Below are 22,524 nucleotides of genomic sequence, written 5' to 3'. Positions count from 1 at the left end.
GAAGAGGTAAAAGCCTGAGTAAAGGAACAGAAGGTTCAGGAGATTTTTGATGCAAGGTCCATGCTCACTGAATGGGTACAGGGTGCGCGTGTAACGCCAGGACTCCGCCACCCAGTGGTTCACCGGCATCATCACCCGCCATGACCTCTTCACCCGCACTATGGTGGTTATGAACGACCAGGTGTTAGAACCTCAGAATGTTGATCCTTCTATGGTTCAGATGATCTTTCTACATGATGTTGTTGACTCTTTGTTGAAAGGTTAAAATACTGGCATCACGACTGAAGAGTTGTCCCCTCTGTTTACCATGTTGAAAGGGTGTCGAGTTAAAAGGGGTAAGGGAGTCTGATAAGCAGCAAAAGGAGAGCCGTCTCATTGAGTCACGAAGTTCAGAGCAGACCCCCTTGCATTCTAAACTCTTCTCTGAGAGAGGAGTCTAGGTGCAGCTGGATCAACTCCTAGTCCCAGACTTGGTCAACGGTTTATGTCTAAAGGGTTAAGTATATAGTCACTTCTCAGATTCAACCTGCCTGTCAGAGACCCTCCAAGGACTTTCACTGAAACAGCTGTGCAAAGCTGAAACAATAGGTAATTTATTCAGGCGATAGGTATCACAGATTCAGGATTGTCGTTGATAAATGCACTGTCTACAGAAGTTGAGCTCAAAGTAATGGTTTAGTGCTTTAGTTAACAATGTGTTCCCAGGGATACGTCTGACAAAGTCAGAGGCGTGACTCTTACCAAAAAGGCATCCCTTCTTGGGGGGGGGAAGAGAGGTTCAGGCCCATCAACCCGTCCGTCAGTTAAAGTTTTCGCTTGGCTCCTTCTCCCCAAAGAGAGTTTTCAAGTGCCAATTTTTATACTTTTGAAAATCTTTTTGTGAGGTGGGACTAAGTCAATTATTATGTATCGATTGGCTCTTGGCATGGAATGTCGTATCATCAGAAGCGGGACTCAGCAGTTTGACATGCTTGGTATGTGCTCAAGGGGGTCATCTGTTCTTTATCCGAAGCAACCCGTATCATCATATACAGGAGTGAACCCTTGTGGTTTTCTCCCATATGTGCAGTGGCTACCAGAAACCCTGAGAAAGTATCCACACTAACATGTACATAAGGCAGTCGGCCAAATGTTGATATATGTGTAACAGCACTCTGCCACAACTCATTAGCTTGTAAACCATGAGGGTTCACTCCTGTATACGATGATACGGGTGTAATATGTTGACAGTCAGGGCACGCACGGACACTTTCTGCAGCTTGCCCTCGGGACAAAGCAAATTGTTTATGCAAGGAAGAGGCATTTTGATGAAAGAAGTCGTGAGATAATCGGGCTTGCTCAAAACTGTGTGGTAGTACTGCTGCCATTGTCCATTTATCTGCTACAGCATTTCCTTCAGTTGTTGGTCCTGGTAGAGTAGTATGTGACCGTATATGCATTATAAAATATAAATGTACACGATTTTTAAGTAGTGTAGCTAATTTCAATAGCAAGAAAAAAGTTGTTTGTTATTGACCTCTTTTCTCACTGCATCTTCAATGCATTGAACAACATATGCAGAATCTGTGACAACATGGAGTGGTTCAGTCAAAAACAATTCAAAGGCATGCAAGGCCGCTGATAGTTCAACAATTTGTGTGGATCCTTCAACGATTAAAATAGATGATTGCCAATCTGACGAATCTGTTTGTTTCCACACAACCACAGCTTTGTGTGTTTTCCCTGATCCGTCCAGAAACACTGTTCGTGCTCCTTTAATAGGAACAGGAACACATCAGTTCTTTGGCTGCAATGGAATTTGAGAGAGGGAATGTAACAGCTTATGTTACAGAAGGGTGTAACGTATGGCATTGAAATAATCAGCTAGAGCAGCTTGCAGCGATAAGGATTCCCTGTTTAATACCACAAAGTCATCTTTAGCCAGCAGCAAGTAAATAACATCAGGATCATGTCCTGTCAATTGCTGACAGCGATTCAGACCTTGTGCTATTAAGGACGCTATCATATCTACCTTTGCGGTTAATGTTTTCATGGGTGTATGAGACAAAAAGATCCATTCCAGAGTCTTCAACTCCTGCATGTTAAACACACCACTGACATAAAAGAGCATAAGGCTGGAAAGAAGCGTAAATTATATAGAAATCTATTGGTAACTTGACATTGATTCTGGAGGCAAAGGCAGTTGCAATTTTATCCAAAACTTTCTGCAAGACAGTTTTCGCTTCTGGCGTCAATCTCCTGGAAGATAACAAATCTGAGTCCCCTTTCAACAAGGTGAATAGAGGGGACAACTCTTCAGTTGTGATGCCTGAAAGGGGTCGTACCAAATTAGTTGTTCCTAATAATTTTTGTAGATCATGAAGAGTGGTGACTTGGTCAACAATACGCAATGGTTGTGGGAACACTTGTGAAGCAAAAAGTTTCCATCCTAGATACTTCCAGGGCTGCTCTGTCTGCATCTTTTCCGGGGCTATCTGTAACCCATAGATCTTTAATGACGATTCTAATTTAGCAAAAGCAGTGAGCAGTACATTTTGTGTTTCGGCAGCAAGGAGGATGTCATCCATATAATGATGTAAGTAGATCTGATTGAAAGATTGCCGTACTTCTTTTAGTGCTGCATACACGACTATCTGGCAAATCGTGGGGCTATTCATCATGCCCTGTGGCAGAATGACCCAATGGTGTCACTGCATGGGTTTGCTGTTGTTAATTGAAGGCACAGAAAATGCAAAATGAGCACAATCATCAGGGTGTAAAAAAAATTGTAAAAAACCAGTCCTTTAAATCAATAACAAAAAGAGGCCAATCTTCTGGAATCATAGTTGGGTTAGGGACAACCAGACTCTAGTGGCCCCGTTGGGCTCGTTACCGCATTTATAGCCTGCAGATCTTGTAATAATCTCCATTTACCAGACTTCTTTGGAATGACAAATCTAGGGGTGTTCCGTGGTCTGGTAGATGGTACTAGGTGACCTAACGCCAGCTGTTTGTCCACAAGGAATTCTACTGCAGTAATTGAATTGTACACACTTTTTCCAACCAAGGGCTTGAATGTAAGGAAAACGGTTCTCGCCGCACCGCTTCTGGGTCGCTCCAGGTCGGGCAGACATGCCGGGGGGGGGGGGGGGCCGGGCCGTGCCACCGGTTGCCGATGGAGGGGAGCCCGGCGCCTCGGTGGGAAGGGGCAGCAAGCGGGGGGCCGTGTGCCCCAGCAGGTGTGAGGTTCGCTGACCCGTCTGGTGCAGTGGCTGCTGGCGCTGCGGGCTGTGCTGTGTCGGAGGGACTGCGTGGCTTTGGGCTGGCGTTCACCCTGCTTTGATCTCAGTTCAGGTACGCCGACTGCTGTAGAGGGACCCTGTTGTACCTTTTTGGTTGCAAGATGAAATAGCGAGATCTCAGCGACTTCCTCTTGTTCAATTTGTCTCATAATAGCAGTTTGTAACCAATCTAAAAACTGAACATAGGGTTCCTGAGATCCATGTCGAATTGATAAGAAAGACATTTCTTGCCGGCCAAGATCTGGCACCTTTCGCAAGGCCTTGAAAGTTAAATCCGCGGCTTGCAGAAATACCAGTCTTGGCAGTGTCGCTTGTGCTCCCCCCGTGGCGTAATTATCTTGACCCAGCAACTCATTTTCTCCAATACCTAATCCAGCAGAAATATTCTCCATAACTTGCACTATTACAAGTTCCTTATATTCTGATGCCCAGATGGTATATTCTGCAGATGACTGAACCATGCTAAGTATTGATCGCCAATCAGAAGGGGTCATGACATAAGATTCTCCTATAGCCTGTATGAGGTTCACAGTAAACGAAGCCTGGAGACCATATTCTGGTATGGATTTACGAACCTCCTTAATAGCCTCGTATGGTAAGTAAGCATACTCTGGGGGTTGGTTAGGCTTATATACTACAGGCATAGCTTTAAGGATAGAAACATCTCCTTTGCAGAGCGCATCAGTCCTACATTTATCTAACAATACGTTCGACCGTCTGTAGAAGACCGCTACAAACTGGTTTTGTCTCGACATTGATATTGCCATCTCTTGCTGGCCTCTGGAAGGAAGCTGCCACAATGACCTGCAGAAAAGCGCTTGCGCACAGAGTAGCCCATGGACAGGCAAAAACGGACTTGTCTAAGCGGGCAGCACGCATGGCAGGAACTGCATGTATGCAGACATGCTCTGCGCATGCGCAAATGCCCCTATAAAAGGGCAGCACATGCTCCTCGCCGCTCTCTTGCTCTCCTCGCTGCCCTCTTGGTCTCCTCCTCACCGCCTGGCTGCTGGGCCCTACTCTCGCCGGGGCTCCACGCCTGCACAGAGACTGAGCCGACTGGACATCGCTGGACATCGTCGAATCCGTGGTGGTGGTAACTGATCCTCTCCCTCCCCGCACTTCTTTTCCTCACCCGCTGGGGTTTTTCCGACTTTACCCTTTTTTTTTTTTTCTTTCCTGTCTCGTCTTCTCCGCCCCCCCCCCCCCCCCCCCCCCCGCTGCCGTCCCCGCCAGACCTCCGATTCCCGGTTCACCGAAAATAAAGTTTACAAGGTTGCACGGCATATGACTGCGTTTGCATCTTAATCTCGTCTCCTGGGATCGAATCGAAACCTCCCCGATATCGGATCGGGGCATTTTTATTGGCGTCACGGACAGGATCCCTGGAGAGGAGAGTGCCGTGCCTCCTTCCTGTGGTGCGCTCTGTGATCGCCTGTGAATGAGGGCGAACGAAGTGTGAGGAAGGCGTGAATGGCGGTTTCCTTTTGTACTGCTCTTATCACAGACTTGTGTATTAGTGTATGGTTTGGCCTCCTGGGAGTGCATAGGGGAAACTTGGACTTTAAGGTGTGACCCTCTCAGGACGATATCCCCTTTGTAGGAATTTTTGTAGGAACTTTGTGGGAATTTTGTGCTTTAGATTACGTTTTGGCCTCCCGGGAGCGTATAGGGGAAGCTCGGATTTCAAAGCGTGGCCCTCCCAGGACGACATCCCCTTTGTAGGAAAATGGCTGCCCTGCAGGCAGCCGACACGTGTGATTGTGTGTCTGTGCGGGCTGAGGAAGCAGAGAGGCTGTATGACTTTCTAGAGGCTCACTGAGCTCGTCCCTCGCTCCAGGGGCAAGGCTGGGCGAGGGACCATTGGTTTCGGTTACAGAGTGTGGTAGACAGAATGAAAGTGTTGCAAAAAGAAGCCAGAGTTAAGAGGGGGAAGGGAAAAACGATCATCTGTGCGGTGTTGGGAGCGAGTTTGGCTGCTGCAGTGGAGGAAAGGAACAGGAGGTCTGGTCAGGCTGAGGCGGTGGTAGATTCTCTGCAAGCGGTGGTAGAAACGCTGCGGGAACAGTTGCGGGAAAATAAGTGGCTGCTGGAGGAGGAGAGGTGCCAAAACGTAATATTGAAGGAGGAGTTAAGGAATCAGCTCCTGAGGGACTCAGACTCCTTGGCGGAAACAGAAGTAGCGCGGGCAGAGAAAGGGATACGATCGATCTATCCCCAGGGGGACTTGAAGGGAGCAAAAGAGACCGCAGGCAGCCCCCCACACATGTACCCGTTGGTTAAAACGGAATTCGTATATGAAGACGACGGTGATAATCGTCCCCAGGTTATCACTAAAGAAACCCCTTTTGCGGCAACCGAATTGGCAAAGCTGCGAAAAGATTTTGCGAGAACCGCGAGAGAATCGGAGACCGAATATGTCTGGAGGGTGTCCCTGTCGGGGGGGGGGGGACGGGATCTTGTTGTCGGAAAGGGAAGCGGAAGGGTACTGGGGCCCGGGCGTGTTCTTAACCACCGGCGATCGCCGAGCCCCGTGATCGCTGACTCAGAGGGCCGCGTACTGGGCGGGGGGGTTGAACCCGCTGGAGAGGGGGGATCCCCTGGCCATAACGGGCACGACAGATCAGTTGCTGGAAAGTGTGCAGAAAGCGGCTTGCCTTCAGATGATGTATGATCGGGAACTCAAGCCTAATCTGAGCTCCCCGATGCTGCTGCCGGCAGACCCCGAAAGAATGACTCCCCTAATACGGGGGCTTCCTGATTCCCTGAAACCCATAGGGATCCAGCTGCAGGGGAGGATTCAAAACACCCCCAGCGAGGAGAGAATCGCGGCTGCCCTGGAGGGGGGGGCGGCCCCCGACCGTCGGTGGGCGGGGAGGAAAGTGTGGACGTGGGGGGAGATAGCCCAAGAGCTGATTAACTATGGGAGGAGATACGGACCTGTTAACCAGCCATATCGAAGGGCTGAAACCAGAGCCGTGCGAGCCGCAGTGCGAGGGAGTGGGCAGTCGTTTTTCTCGGGGAGAAGCCCGGATCTGGCCGGGAAAGGAAAGCCCCTGAATCGGCAGGGACTCTGGCAGTTAGGGCTTCAGAAGGGCATTCCCCGGGACCTCATGGATGGACTCCCGACCAAGAAGCTGGAACAGCTTGTGCAGAGATGGTCAGGGCGAGGAATCGGTTCTGAGCCAGGTCCTAGTGCCCCACCCTTGGTGGATCTGAGGGGGGAGCAAAATAGGGAAGAAGCTGGTGGGAAACTAAATCCTCCGCTCCCCCAGGGTGAGGGGGGAGGCGGAGGGTGGATGTTTGTAAGACAGCTCACCTGCAATAACAAAGGGGATTTATTGATTACGGTGGCGGTAGGGCCAAAGAGGAGACCGGTAACCTTTTTGGTTGACACCGGAGCACAAATTACTGCGCTAAGCCGGGTCGAGGCGGAACGGTGTGGAATTTCGGTCCCGTCCAAAAGCCTGATAGTTTTAAACGCCTTGGGGAAAACCCAGACAGTGCCCATGACTCCGGTGACATTATGGCTGCCGGGGGAGGAAGACCCCGTGGACACCATGGTAGCTGTGGGACCTTTCCAAATGAACCTTTTAGGCATGGATGTTTTAAAGGGTAAACAGTGGCGTGATACCCAGGGAAATTCGTGGTCCTTCGGTGCCCCCCAAATTAGACAATTGGCTAAAACCCCCAGCGCGGAGGCGCGTCTGCTACAAGCGGCGCCTGCCCTCCTCCCTTCTAAATTAACGAATGTGAAACCCTACCCGCTGCCGCTGGGAGCCAGGGCGGGCACAGCCCCGGTGCCGGCAGAGCTGCGGGAACAAGGAGTGGTGGTTCCCACCCACTCGCCTTACAATTCCCCGGTCTGGCCGGTGCGAAAACCTAATGGAAAGTGGCGGTTAACGGTCGATTACCGCCGTTTGAATGCTAATACCGGACCGTTAACTGCTGCTGTGCCCAACATTGCCGAGCTCATTAGCACCATTCAGGAGCAGCGCACCCGATTCTGGCAACTATTGATGTTAAGGATATGTTCTTTATGGTTCTCCTTCAACCTGAAGATCAGAGCCGTTTTGCTTTCGCCCAGGAGGGACAGCAGTACACTTTCACGCGGCTTCCCCAGGGCTATAAGCACTCTCCCACGTTAGCTCACCATGCTCTAGCGCAGGAATTGGAAGCGATCCCCATACAAGCGGGGGTGAAGATTTATCAGTATATAGATGATGTGCTTGTGGGAGGGAGTCAGATAGAGGAAGTTAAGGAGGCACAGCGGGACATTATTACCCATTTAGAACATATAGGATTGACGATTCTGTCCGAAAAGATACAAGCCCCTGCTAGTGAAATGAAATTTTGGGGAATCTGGTGGAGGGGGGGAATGACTTGTATCCCCCCTGATACTCTGTCCTCCCTCGACCTAATTAAAATGCCAGAATCAAAGAAAGATCTGCAACATGCATTAGGACTGCTCGTGTTCTGGAGAAAACGTATCCCTAACTTTTTGATTATCGCTAGACCTTTGTATGATTTACTGCGGAAAAAGGCCCAATGGGAGTGGACCCAGGTCCACAATGAGGCATTATGGCTGTTGGTGTTTGAGGCAAATGCCTACCAAGCCCTTGGACCTATCCATCCAGTGGACCTGTAACCAAGGTGATGGAATTAGTTAATCATAAAGCACGAACAATGCTGCTATGTCCCTTGTACAGCCCTGCCCATCTGGACATTAGGTCTGGGAACAGAGGGTTTAGTCCCTAGGTAATCATTAATGTTAAACAATAATGGTGAAGAGAGATTTTTAATAGAAATAGCGTTACCAAATAGTTGCAGGTGTATTTGTGGTACCTATCTATTGTGTGAATTAACTGAAGCAAAAAGTCATACATCTCCCCCCAAAGAAGTTAGTTTTAATTAAAACCAGCAGGTGCCTAGAACTGGTCAAGACGACCCGTGCCGCAGGGACAAGAGCCAGAAGAGGACTGAGTTTGCGCAGAAACTGTGATGAAGAGGATAAGCCTTCATCTTGGGACCCCCGATGACCACCACTAGGAGGCACTGCGCAAGCGCGGGTGGGAGGAGTGTATGGAAATGGACTGATTTGACTATGAAAGGAAGGGCTTATGTAATCAGATGAATACGTATATTTTGATCTATATAGACTGCACGGAAAGGGTATGGGGTATGCACGTTCGGCGGAATTATCCCCCGTGCATCCGACGTCGCAATAAAGAATGCCTGCCTTTTAACACTACATTGGTGTTACGAGGTCTATTCCTGGATTTTCGGTGACAGACCCAGTCCAAATCAAATGGGGGTTTGCTCAGACCGGGCTCTCAGTTCATTTGTGGCAAAAGGGACCAGAGGGGTCCATTCGGCCCATCGGGTTCTATTTACGTAGTTTCAAGGATGCTGAAAAAAAGTACACAGCTTGGGAAAAGGGCCTATTTGTAGTTAGTCTGGCTTTGAGAGAGGCTGAACGAACTATCCGACAGCAGCCCATAATCCTTTGGGGCCCATTTAAAGTGACCAAAGCAGTTTTAACAGGAACCCCACCCCCTGACGGGGTGGCTCAAAGAGCCTCTGTACGGAAATGGTATGCCCAAATACAGCATTATTGTGAGATCTTTTCTATATCTGAAGAGGCTACTAAAGTGTTGAATATACAGGATGAGGCAGACCTAGATAAGGATGCGCCCCAGCTTGCTCCTGTGATACAAACAGCTCCCTCATTTTCTGAACAGTTGCAGAACGTATGGTTTACAGATGCTTCGTCGAAGCGAGAAGGAAAGATTTGGAAGTATCGAGCTGTGGCACTTCAGGTCGGGACTAAGGAACAAATCATTACTGAAGGGGAGGGCAGCGTGCAGGTGGGAGAGCTAACTGCAGTGTGGAGTGTATTCCAGCATGAGGCCCAAGCTGCTTCCCCTGTATATATTTATACTGACTCCTATGCGGTTTTTAAAGGCTGCACAGAGTGGCTGCCATTCTGGGAACAGAATGAATGGGAGGTTAACAGGATACCGATATGGCAAAAGGAAAAATGGCAAGATATTCTTGCAATTGCTAAATGTGGGAAGTTTGCAGTGGCATGGGTTGCATCCCACCAACAAAGTGACACCCCGGTGAACCGATGGAATGCTGAAGCGGACGAACTAGCTCGACTAGCTCCTCTGCAGAGCACCCAAATAACAGAAAATTGGGAACATTTATTAGAATGGCTGCATATAAAACGGAAACATTCAGGGATAAATGATTTATTTCGTGAGGCGCAAGCTCGAGGGTGGCCAGTTACCAGGGAGGAATGCAAAACATGTATATCCTCTTGTGAACAGTGTCGTGTCCGTTTGGACAGACACCCCCTGGAAAATGACCCCTTGCACTTAAGAGAAGGAAAAGGTTTGTGGGAGGCCTGGCAGGTTGATTACATTGGTCCGTTTCGAAAATCAGAGGGAAAATGTTATATATTGGTGGGTGTTGAAATAGTGTCTGGACTAGTACAGGCCAAGGCATGTGCCAAGGCGACAGGGGAGAATACTGTGAAGGCCCTGAAAGGATGGTTTGGGACCTTCCCTAAACCGCAATCGATTCAATCGGACAATGGTTCAAACTTCACAGCTAAAATAGTTCAAGAATGGGCGGCCCAAGAGGGAATTTCATGGGTGTTCCACACACCATACTACCCGCAAGCAAATGGGATCGTGGAAAGAACAAATGGTTTACTAAAGCGATTTCTGAAACCACACAAATCAGGATGGGCCGAGCGGGTGGGGGACGCAGTGACCAGTGTCAATAGCCGCTGGGGAACAAATGGATGCCCAAAGATTACAGCGTTTTGCCCCCAGGCACCAACAATTATGCCCACCTCGCATGGCCCTGGTCACTCTAACAACCCATCCCATTTCCCCGGGCAACCTGTCCTGGTTGAACTCCCCACTGTGGGAGCAGTACCGTTGGTATTGGACACCCCGGGGAACAAATATATTTGGAAGGCGAGAGACACTTGTGGGAAGGTCCATAAGATTCACACTAAGTGGATTATTCCTTCCTTCTGACCCGAGAAGCGAGTTTGTTTCTGTTCTTACTTTCCAGGAAGGAACAACTGACCCAGAAACACCCTCCCGGAGGAAGCAAAATGGACACAGATTGTGACTTAATCAGAATGCGCACGTTATTGTTGGTCATACTAGTTTGGGGATGCATCTATGGAAGCCATGGAAAACCACTTCCTCCACCTCCCACTGATCCCTACGATCCCTTTAAGGACAATGAGTTTGCATTGTTAGCCAAGGCTGTAAGTCGAACTTTTAATCTGAGTCACTGTTGGGTCTGTGGTGGACCCCTGGGGTTATCGAGCTGGCCATGGACGTCTACACCCCTCACCCCAGCCCAGATTGTGAGCAATTACAGTGAGACCACGAATGCTACTTGGGGTGATAGCGGAACATGGCCAATTCAGTTTCCAGCTGTCGGGCGCTATTGTTTAAACCGTGTCCAGGAGGGAGGGATCCATGTTGGGGAAAGCAAGTGCAAATGGACACTCACCCATAAGCTAGTTGATAAAGATAGAGGTGTCCGCATATGAATGTGGCTTGATGAAGCCGGGCACAGTCGGGGATTTAAGGGATACTGGTCAAGCAAAAATGAAACCTTCCTCCAACGGTCCAATTATTACCCCTATAGTCAAGTGTGTGAGTGGAAAAATGATTCTGGCGCCTGGTACTGCACTGGCCGCATAAACGACAGCCCCACTGAGTTTTTTAGCCCTTTTGGCGACAAGGACACAACTCATTTTCAATCTCCAAGGGAGACAGCTGGACCATCTGCTTATGGCACCCCGTTGGGGTTTTTCCGACTTTACCCTTTTTTTTTTTTCCCGTCTCGTCTTCTCTGCCCCCCCCCCCCCGCCGTCCCCGCCAGACCTCCGATTCCCGGTTCACCGAAAATAAAGTTTACAAGGTTGCACGGCATATGACTGCGTTTGCATCTTAATCTCGTCTCCTGGGATCGCGTTGAAACCTCCCCGATATCGGATCGGGACACCGTCCGACAACATTCAATGGTCCTGTACGAGCCAGAGGCTGTGTAGGAGCAAAAAGGGGGGGTGTAGGAGCAGAAGGGAGCAGTTTAGGAGCAAAAGGGGGGGGGGTTTAATAAGTGACATATGCGATACTGATTTTTGTCGTTGTGCCTGTAAAATTTCATCTGCTGTGGGGGCAGGGGTTGCTGTAACCTTCACCGGAGTTAGCAGTGGGTATAAATCAGGTCCGTCCTTGGTGTCTATTTCTCCGGGATCAAAAGGTTCATCAGGTTCTGGTGGATCTACCCCCCACATTCCCTGTGTTGAGTTAGGGATTTCATCGTACGTAGGACTAAATGTTTCAAAAGACTGCAGCTCGGTCTGTTCCTGCTTTTGCGAGAACGGGAGGAGGGGCAGCCAACGCTTGTAAGATAGTTTCTGCGGGTTTTAGAGCATTTAAAGCTGTATACACTGTTTTCCAAGTCATAATGATTTTGTCAAGGACTTCAAGCCGCAAGTCCTTTTTTGTCTGCAATTCCTCCCCAACCTTTGCCCACAACGAGCTATCATATGAACCCGAGGAAGGGTACCACAAGTGATAGTCTCTTATCCAAACTAACAATTTAACCAACTTTGTAACTGATACCACAAACACTTGTTCTTTCAAAATTCTCTGTAAAATCTCTTGATGGAGCTTTTGCTCCTTTGTAGCTGACTGTCCCATCTTATAAATCTGCAGCGGCTCACCTCAATCGTCCAGTGAAGGGTGATGTCTCCTCTTGTGTGTGTACATGCGTGCATATGTCTCTCCTCTTGGTCCCAGCTGCGGTTCACCACCGGTAATAATCTTCAGCTCTGAATATCTTCATGTCCAAATATCTTTATATCCACATATCTTCATGTTCGAAAACCCATGTTGGGCGCCATCTGTGGTGAATGACTTCACGGACCCCACTCTTGTTCTCAGTCACAATCCCTTTATTGCTCAAGTGAATACCTTATATACTAATACAATAGTTACTAGAGACAATCAGCTTTGGATTCGTGGCTTTGCGAATGCCAGTTCACAGTTGCTGTTTTCCAGGATCTTTTGCAGCTGGATGTGTGAAAACAGCTTATCTCCTGAGAACAGAGAAGGGAGGCACAGGACATGCTGATCTTTCAGGGTCATGAGACAGTGCTGTTCTGTCTCAAATTATATGGTTTCCCACACTGCCCCTAGTTCCACAAACTGTGCTGAACCTTCTATGATATGAACTTTATGTTTCCATTCACCTTGCTCCTTCCACGCCTGTACTGCCTTCTGAGATTTTCCTGATCCATCTACGAACACTGTACGAGCTTGTGGAATCAGTCCAAATTAAATAACTGTCTTAGGATGAATAGAAAATTGCTTTAAATTCTGTAACAATTTACAAGGTGTTAGTGTAAATAAAATCTGACCGAAAAAATCAGCCATGGCAATTTGCATTGAAAGTGAATTCATAAGACAAAAGTCATAATCTTGTTTTGAAATTGACAGATATATGCAGTCAGGATCATTTCCTGTTAAGGTTTGAACTCATTCTCTTCCTTTCCTGATCAACAGAATAACAAGTTGAAGGAAAAGTGAAATCGTTTTTTGCAATGTATTTGGCAAAAATACCCATTCCAGATAGTAGACTCTTTTTTCATTTGTTTCAGTTTGTCCAATGACCCCCACTGGCTGAGCTTTGGTTTCCATAAGGAACAGACGCATTGGTAAATTAGGATGAATACGATCAGCCTGCAAATCAGCTATTTTATCAGCTACCAAATTCAACTCCTGCTTTGCTTCCAATGATAATGTGCGTGGGGATGTCAGGTCACTGTCTCCTCTTAATGTATTAAAGAGATGGGTCAGTTCATGATTAGCGATATCAAGCATAGGGCAGACCCAGTTGATCGTTCCTAAGAGTTTCTGTAACTGATTTAAAGTGCGCACATTAGTGTTCAATTGCAATCTTTGTGGTTTTATATTTCTTCCAGTAAGAATCCAACTGAGATATTTCCAAGGTGATGAGGACTTTATTTTCTCAGTTGCAATCTGCAGACCACAGGCCTCTAAAGACCATACTAAATGTGCTACTGTGTCATTCAAAGAGTCGTTTTTCTCTGCACAAATCAAAATATCATCCATATAATGATAGATAATACTTTGACTAAATCTGTTTCTTGTTGGTTCTATTGCAGCAGCAACTACCATTTGAAATATTAAAGGCTTAAAGAATAGCCTAGTTTCAGCATTACCAGTCGCACCAACAGCTTTGATTTTCTTGTTACTAAGTTCAAAACCTGTTTCATTCAAAACCTGCTTCATTCAAAACCTGTTTCATTCAAAACCAAGTAATCAGCCCAAGTGTCTACTAAGACTTCTATTTCAGTGTGATCTTCCCGCAGCTGTATTTTAACCAGAGGTTCTGCTGGGAAAGATTCCTCAGGTCTCCTTCATTCCTCAGTGTTAACTGCATTTATTGTTGTTAAAGCAGAGTCGGCTCTTTCTGTTCCCTGTAAGGAAGGGCAGTCAGTTTGTTTTCCAGTGTCCGTCTTTTTTACAATAAGCGCATTGATTTCTCCTCACTATAGGATTAGGAAGACCTCTACTTTGTCGTCTTCCTCGGAGTCCATTTCTACTTTCTCGAAATTTTTTCTACTTACTTGCCCTTCTTTGCTGGGGAAGACTACCCTGTTCCCTCCCCCTCCCCCTTTTCATTCTGTCTTTCTGTCTCTTGACTTCTAAGTATTCCTCTTCTTTTTCCATTCAAAGCAGCAGCTAGCAAAGAAGCCTGTAACTTGATACCTTTCTGTCCTAATCACTTCACACAACCATTCATAAAATCCAGAGGGATTTTCCTCTGTCTTTTTCAATACCAGGCTAAACTTTTCATCTCTTATACTTTTCTAACTGTCTACAAAACAGCATCAATTGTAACAGCGTATCATAATTCTTAGTTCCTTTTTTTTTTTAGGCTATTTCTCGCCATCGTCCAAATCATACAACATTCACCAAACATTACAGAACAAATCAACATATGGTACTTCATTGGCCACCAATGATCACAATATTCAATTAATTGCTTCCTTGTGAGGGGATCACCTCCCTCTGAAGCCCATGTTACAATAAAATAACCTCTCAACTTCTCCACCGGTCGGTTAACTCAACACACACACACACATCCTAGAGGGGATCTTTTTTAAAATCCCTCTGTCTACAAACTGTGTATTACTTAAGTACAATAATATATACAGGCAAACTACTTCAACTAATATGTTTATATATATATACACATAGAGCTCATTCAAAACAATATGTATCAACTTGTAAGTACCCTAAAACCAATTCCCAAATTCCCAATTCAGTTCCTAAATTGTGCCAATTTCCCTTTAAACAAACCAAACCCCATACATTATGAAGCTGTTTTTGAGTGGGGGGGGGGGGGGGGGGGGCGCGCGCCCGGCGTTGTAGTGGCTACCACAGGCAGTGTCAGGTTTTACAGGTGTTTCTGGTAATGGGGGATACAGATCAGGCTCACGCTCAGGATCAATTGGTCCTGGATCAAATGGAACATCTGGGTTATTTTTGTCAACGTGTTCATATACATTCTGTTCTTCCTCCATATCTTTCTGTATAACAGTCTCCACTGGCTGTAAATGTACTGAAGCTGAGTATACAAATTGCCACGTCACCATAATAGAATCTGGTAAATCAAAACCCAGTTTACTTCTAGTTTGTAGATGTTCTCTAACTCATTTCCATATTGTGCTGTCAAAGGTGCCTTCACTAGGAAACCAGTTACAATTCTCTTTAATCTATAGTAATAATTGAGCTTTTTTTTTTTGATAAATGATATTGTGAAGCACGTAAAACTTGCTGTACAACTTTTAAATATACCTTATGCTCTTGAGAAACTGTTTGTCCCATACTAATACAATCCTGTAGTTATCTCATTCAATGAGCACTACTGTCCCAGTATTGGGATGTGGCCACAAATAATTAAACGTTTTTACTCACCCGTCAGATTGTGTGATTGCCGTTTGAGATCACACAGGGCACCAAATGCAGCAAAGAAATCAGCCCAATGCAGTGACTGAAATCACCAAATGTGGTGAAGAAATCAGTCAGACTTTCTCTCTTCTCAAGGCAAGTTTCCTTTATTCCGAAGCCAAGCAAGCAAGCGAGCAAGCGAACTAACAAGCAAGCGAGTGAACAAGCAAGCTAACAAATGAACAAACAAGCGACCTCGCAAAAACAGTCAAGAAAGTAATTTATATCCACAGATATGAGTCTGAGCTATGAGGCCAAACAGGATGATTCCCTCCTTTCTCACACTCCCTAATCAGAAAGAGTTAGCTTTCTCACACAATCATCCCTCGTGACTGTCTTCAGTCACAAACAACCATCCAGGTGCTCCAGGCGGTTTTCCAGCCTGACCCTTTCATCCACTCATGCACACAATAACTATTTCCCGTGTGGCCTGCTCAGATCTCTGTGTTCCCGCACTTATTCTTGATCAATCTTCCATGCATTGTGTACAGCTCCATCAGACGTTCTCCCCGAGAATCCCTCGGTGCCAGCTGGAGGTCCTGTGATCCCGCAGATCCATCGAAATTCAAAAGCAGAGTCCCACCTGGGTCGCCAAAACTGTCACCGAAACCAGGAGTAAAACTTAACACCAGTGTAGCATTCTTTATTATGGCGCTGGATGCATGGGGGATCGCTCCGCCTAACGTGCATGCCGTATGTCACCTCACCCCAAGCTTATATCACCCTGTTGCATACATGTGCATGAAGTTTCCCAGAATATTCATACATATTTATTCTATTTCCTGGAACTAATTATCATATCTGCATAGTCAGTACGCATGCAGCCTGGGTCTCTGTGGGGCTTCCATGACGTCCTCGATGGTCTCTGGTGGTCCCTGGTGGCTGTAGAAGTGGTACTTCTTAGTGTCCTTTCCATGAATTCTGAGTCTTTCCTTCCATATATGGTCATGAGTTGACTCACTGAGCAGTTTGTGGATGTATCAAGTTCCTTATCTTGGTGTCTGCTGGTTTATCTGCACTTCTTTAGGATGTGCTAGTTGTATGTCCTTGGGTGTATTCTTGCCTGAGGCCTCTGATAGTCAGTCCTTTGTTTTCTGCTTAATCTTTGTGAAGTTCTCCACCACCCTCCCACACCACATCATGTACCCTATTATTTCGCAACAATAATACAGGGATGTTCTAGTTATTGCTGAGCAGTGCTTACACAGAGTCAAGGCCTTTTGTGCTTCTCACACCACCGGTTGTGCTGAAAGCAATAATCCCACATCAGTGCTTGTTTCACTCCATAATTTTCTTGGGACAGATTCTAATACCTCCAGCGTTTGTGGTTCAGTTTCAGATTCGCTACTAATTACACTTGTTCCCATTATTATTATGTCCACACTCTCTGGGGTTAGATGTATCTCTACATCTAGGGCCTGTAAGAGATCTCTCCCCAACAGGCTGGGGAGTCTTATGTCAACACGAACCTTCATCATATGCTCTTATTCCCTATTGTTACCAACAATGGTTTACTCAAACTTCTTTCTCCTTCCCCTGTGACCCCATGTATTAACACTTTGTCTGCTGACCTAGACACTTTTGGGACAAAGTTTAAAAGTGATAATGTAGCTCCTGTATCTACCAAGGATTCAACTTCCCAACCTCCCACCTTTCCATTAAAATGTCCCTTTTGATCTAATTGTGTTACCAGGTTCCAGTTCCTCAAACCCTCCCCCGAGAGTCATACGGACCCCTTCTTCCAGTCACTGTGACTGTATATCCTCCCTAGCTACTTCTTCCTGATGATAGTTCCCTTCTCTTGCCCTTTCCTGCAGCCAGAGTGGGCATTCTGTCCTGGGTTCGGCCAGGACAGGGTTAATTTTCACCGGAATCCGGGAAGGGACACAGCTGGGCAGGCTGACCCAACCTGGCCAAACAGAGCAGGGTATTCCATACCATGTGCCGTCATGCTGGGTTCCGGTGGGGGGGAGCGGGGCAGCGGGAACTCACTCGCGGCTCGGGAGCGCGTGGCAGCGGCAGTGCAGGAGAGCGGCTCTCTGGGTTGTGCGGTTTGTGTTGTGTATTCCCCTTTTCTGTATCGTTGTTCCTGTTCCCTTTGTTTGCTGTTCTGTTAAACTGCCCTTATCCCGACCCACCAGTTTCTGCCTGTTTCTTTCCATTCTCCTCCGCACCCTGGCGGGGGGAGGGGCGGCCGCGTGGCGCTTTTGTTGCCGGCTGTAGCCAAACCATAACACATTCCCACTGTATGTGTCCTATCTTCCCACAATAATAGCATTCGCTCCACTCCCTTCCATCATTCCTTTCCATCCCTCTTGCTTTTCTCCCTAGTTTCCACCTGTTTCCTGCTCCCAGTCTCTTCTCCCCTCTGCCTCTGTCTTCCACTTGCAAATTTTTTACTAACACTACACCCAAGAGGCTTACTTCTTGTTCTTTCACTTTTTCCCTCTCTTTAACCTGCTCAGCTTTCTCTCTCTCCTCATGCCCATCATATACAAATACAGCAATACTCAAAATTTTCTGAAGATTCTCCCCTTGCCACCCAGGCACATGATCCTGCCCGGTCCACAAAACACTAATTGCAAGCGCATCCTGTCTGACAAGCCACCCGATTTACATCATCATTGTGATTCCAACTTGGGTCATTTGCTGGCTGAGGGGTTCAACCTCCCTCTGCCTGTCGTGCTAATTCAGCATCCTTTGTCATTATTTTTTCTCTTTCACCAGAGCAGAAAAAGTTCCATTAATGGTATTTGAGCATCTCTCAAATTCAGATTATATTCCGTACATACATTCGAGAATAGCTGGGCACACCTCTCCATGTTTGCCCTCAGGCAGAGCATCTTACACACCACGCCACACCCACCCACCCACACACCCCAACGCTAAGTCACTCGGTTTCCAAGGCTGGTCCCGGTAAAAGGTTCATACTGGTGGGGTCTCCACCAGGGCCTCAGGTTGCAGAGCAGCAGGGTTAGGAACAGGAGTCACAGTCATAGGAAAGAGTTCAGTAGCAGGAGGGTAAACAGGAGGAGAATCAGAAAGCGGAGAAGGTGGAGAGGACAGACAGGGTAGCGCTAATCTACTCACAAAATTTTCTGATCCTGTAGCATCTGCTACTGTTATAATTACCCTCTTTTTCATTTTTGTCCTTGATGTTTTCTCTCCCTAGACCATGCTTGACATACGTACTAGTAATCCATTTGATATGGGTACCTATCCTGCAGTCAATGTCTCAAATACATTAATTTGTGTGGATCAAAGGTTCCCCAGGTTGGCCATAACTGTAGAGAGCTCCCTTCTGCAATTCTTGTAATAAACGGCCATTCATCTTGGCATAATTTAATTGCATGCTTCTTTGATAATTCCAATGTACCATAAATTTTCTCCCAATTCTGCAAGGCCTCGGCCAAGGGCGTCCCCTTTTCTGTGATGAATACATTTCCCTTTTTTTTTTTTCTTTCTTTCTTCTCACATACGTTTTACGCTGGTCAGGCCATGCACCAACCACTTTTTGTGCAATTTATGCTGCCATGCACTACCCAAATCACTAGTCTCTACCCAAATCATTAGTCTCGAGTCTGCTCAGGGACTTTTAACACTCACCTTTCCTGTGCCTCACACTCCAAAGATCCCAGGTGAATTCACCTGATGCTGGCAGTCAGATGTTTGGAGACGAGGATACAAAGGTGATGGCCTAGGGTCCCATCTGGGGTGCCAAACTGCTAAGGGAGAAGCCACTGCCCAAACATTTGCACACCATTCAAGGAGTTGGATGCACACCACCCGAGACTGCTAGGACCGGAGTCCCTTCGCAGCAGGCAACTCCAGTGAGCCGATGGGTGCTCCTTTTTGACTCATACACACACACACACACTCACTCACTCTCAGGCACTTCCTCATCCCTCAGGCTCGACCATAGGTTTCCCAAAGCAGAGTCTCCGACATGACGTACATCAGACGGCCATGTCCTGGGAGCTCCAATGGGACACAGAAGCCCCAGCAGGGTCTCCCCAATGCTGATGGGGGCCAAGTACTTTCCCTGTCCCCATTGTCTGCACCCCGGCCAGCATGGGACATCCATCTGTCCCCATTTCTGAAGCCTCTCAGGACACAGCTCTTGTAGATGTTGTCCATCCCATGCCCCTTGGGTTTCTCTCTCCACTCAGCAGGGAGTCGAGGCCAGATCCAAATCTTCCCATGGGTTTCCAGACACAAATAATTCGCTGCCTGTTCCCATCTCTTTCCACTCTCTCCGGAGCCTTATTAGACTCAGGCTCAATGCTGAGTTGGACAGGATGTGTCCCACCAACAACTCACAGCAGTGGCTTCACCCTCCCATCACAACCCAGGGGTAGCACAAATTTAACTTAAAACAGTCTGATCTACTGTTGTGGGTTAACCCTGGTGGGCAGCTAAGCTCCACACAGCTGCTCAGTCACTCCCTCCCTCAGTGGTATGGGGGAGAGAATCAGAAGGGTAAAAGTAAGAAAACTCATGGGCTGAGATAAATATAGTTTAATAGGTAAATTCATCATGCTGATGAAGTAAATACCTTCGTTATGCATAATGATTGGGAAGACAAATTCTATAACTCTGAACATCCCCCCTTCCTCCTTCTTTCCCCCAGCTTTTATTGCCAAGTGTGACGTCAAATGGTATAGGATATCCCTTTGGTCAGTTGGGGTCAGATGTCCTGGCTGTGTCCCCTCCCAAGTTCTCATGCTCCCACAGCTTACAGAAAAAGTCTTGAGATTAAGCACTGTTTTGCAGTAACTAAAACATCCACATGTTATCAACACTGTTTTGATCACAAATCAAAACATAGAACAATATGAGCTACTATGAAGAAAATTAACTCTATCCTAGACAAAACCAGTACAATCTCCACCCCCTACCCAATACCATTTATGCCATGCTCACGTCCCACATTATCTAACACATCTTCAAAAACCACCACCTCCCTTCCCATCCTTTGGTTTTTTCCTGGTTTCAGCCAGTATAGAGTTAATTTTCACAGGAAGCTGGGAGGGGACACAACCAGGAGGCTTACCCAAACTAGCCAAATGGGATATTTGACACCATATGACATCATGCTCACTATATAGCTCGGGGAGCTGGCTGTGGAAGGGAGATCACTGCTCAGGAACAGGCCGGGCATCAGGTGGTGAGAAAATTCCACTGTGTATCATTTGCTTTGCATATTCTTTTTATTAGTATTATTGTTGTTACTTTCTCTTCCTTTGCTGTTCTGTTAAACTGTCTTTATACAAAACCGTGAGTTTTGCCTTTTTCTTCTGATTCTCCTCCCCACCCCACCGGGGTGGGGAGGAAGGAGTGAGTGAGTGGCTGCGTAGTTCTTTGGTGCCGGCCGGGGCTAAATCACAACAGTCCTTTTCGGCACCCAATGTGGGGCATGAAGGGTTGGGATAAAGACAGATCTGACCAGAACGTATTAAAAAAAATTGTTATAATTTGTTATACGCATATGCATTTATTAGATTAGTTACTTAGTCGCTTGTCACAATGTTGTTTTGTTTGGTCACATGGTTGTGGTATGTAAATCCTTACTCTAGGAAAAGGATCAGGATTATCATTTGCTGTACTGTGTAATATCAACTTATATGATAACATCACTAGGCAGGAGGTTAGGCTTGTATTTGTATGTGACATTGCTTGTAGAAAATTTTGTATTTACTCGAAAAGGTTAAGAATTTAGGTTAGAATAAGTTAACTATAGTATAAGGCTAAATGCAACCAGAATGCCGCTCGAAAGGCCTGAGATGTTGTTCTCAGCCTTGTCCCTTGTACAGACCCACCCAAGGCTGGCTTAAAACCCAGTCAAGCTAATCACACAAAGACAAAATTAACAAAAGATGATTAATTAACTAAAACAGGTGTATTGCAGTATAGAGGGAAACTTTTTGTATGAGAAAATTGCTTGCTTTAACTAAACTTTTAATAGAACATTTTGAAGTCTCTCGAAGTCTTTCTCAGGATTGTACCAAACAGAATTCATAGAAGAAGATAAAGGACAGACGACGACTCTGAGATGACCCTGAAACCAAGCGGGACCTGAAACCAGCGAGGGAGAATTCTATGAAGACAGAAGAATAGAAAGAACTAAATAAATAATGTATTTTAAGAACTGGATGGTTGCTTAGAAACTTATGAAGATTCTAGACTTGATGCAATCAGTTTAAGAAATGTATATAAACTGGTCTAGCAAGTTGAGCTTTGCCACTCACTGAGGAGATGGCCCAACTCTGTGTTGTCAGTAAAGCAAACCTAGAGGTACTCACGCTTGGTTTTTTCCTTGAACATTGCTGTCATGCCCATACCTAGGGTGCCATCTCTTGGAATTTATTAATAATCTCACCCAATCTATGGGGAAGAAGGGGGGAGATACTTTCCCCCACTCTTTCATCCCCTCTTTCTCCTTCAGGCTAGTCACAACAGGTTTTGAGAAATTTGAATATCCTTGGGATGTTCAAGCCAGCATGCTCTAATGGCTATGCCACCTGAATGTGGTTCAGGTCTTGTTTAGGGTTACAAAAAAAATTAAGAATACCACCCAGAGATCTGCTCAGAGGCTGGATAGTCATGGGTTGCATGGCATGTGAGAGAATATGGGCAGGTATCTAGAGAACTTCTCACCTCCAATGGTTTGGAACTTCACTCCTGAACAATTACAGGACCCTAATAAAGTAATAGAATATTTGAAAGGAAAATGCTGTGGCTATTCTAAAGAGGCACAACTTACTGCACTATGCTGGGCCCTGGCTTGTATCTACTGAACACTGATCTATATCATGCAGCACCCTCAGAGGGAAGAGAGGGAAAACAGACCGACAGGCACTGCAGCTGCTCCAATCCTGGTGATGGGCACTGTGGCTACTCCAACTCTGTTGACAGGCACTGCAGCTGAACCAGAAAATCAACCCATGCTGGTATCAGTCGCCCATATACAGAAAAAGAAATACATAAAAAAATCAGTTCACTCAGTAACGGCTAAGCAGAAAAAGGAGGCCTACAGAGGATGGAAACAAGGACAGGTAGCTTGGGAGGAATACAGAGAAATCGTCCGAGTAGCCAGGAAGCAAGTTAGGAAATCTAAAGCCCTGACAGAATTACATCTGGCCAGGGATGTCAAAGGGAACAAG

The 22,524-nt window shown here is 46.5% G+C and overlaps 1 protein-coding gene and 1 pseudogene across 1 annotated transcript in view; one reads left to right on the top strand and one right to left on the bottom strand.

Annotated features, from left to right (window-relative positions):
• The window catches only part of LOC142365476 (ran-binding protein 3-like), a 158,904-nt gene that overhangs the window by 20,275 nt on the left and 116,105 nt on the right, over nt 1-22,524 (bottom strand).
• Nucleotides 5,011-10,333, top strand: LOC142365715 (uncharacterized; annotated as a pseudogene).

This window comes from Opisthocomus hoazin, chromosome W (assembly GCF_030867145.1).
Source record: "Opisthocomus hoazin isolate bOpiHoa1 chromosome W, bOpiHoa1.hap1, whole genome shotgun sequence".
In the NCBI taxonomy this organism is placed as follows: Eukaryota; Metazoa; Chordata; class Aves; order Opisthocomiformes; family Opisthocomidae; genus Opisthocomus; species Opisthocomus hoazin.
This window is presented reverse-complemented; position numbering and strand designations above follow the sequence as displayed.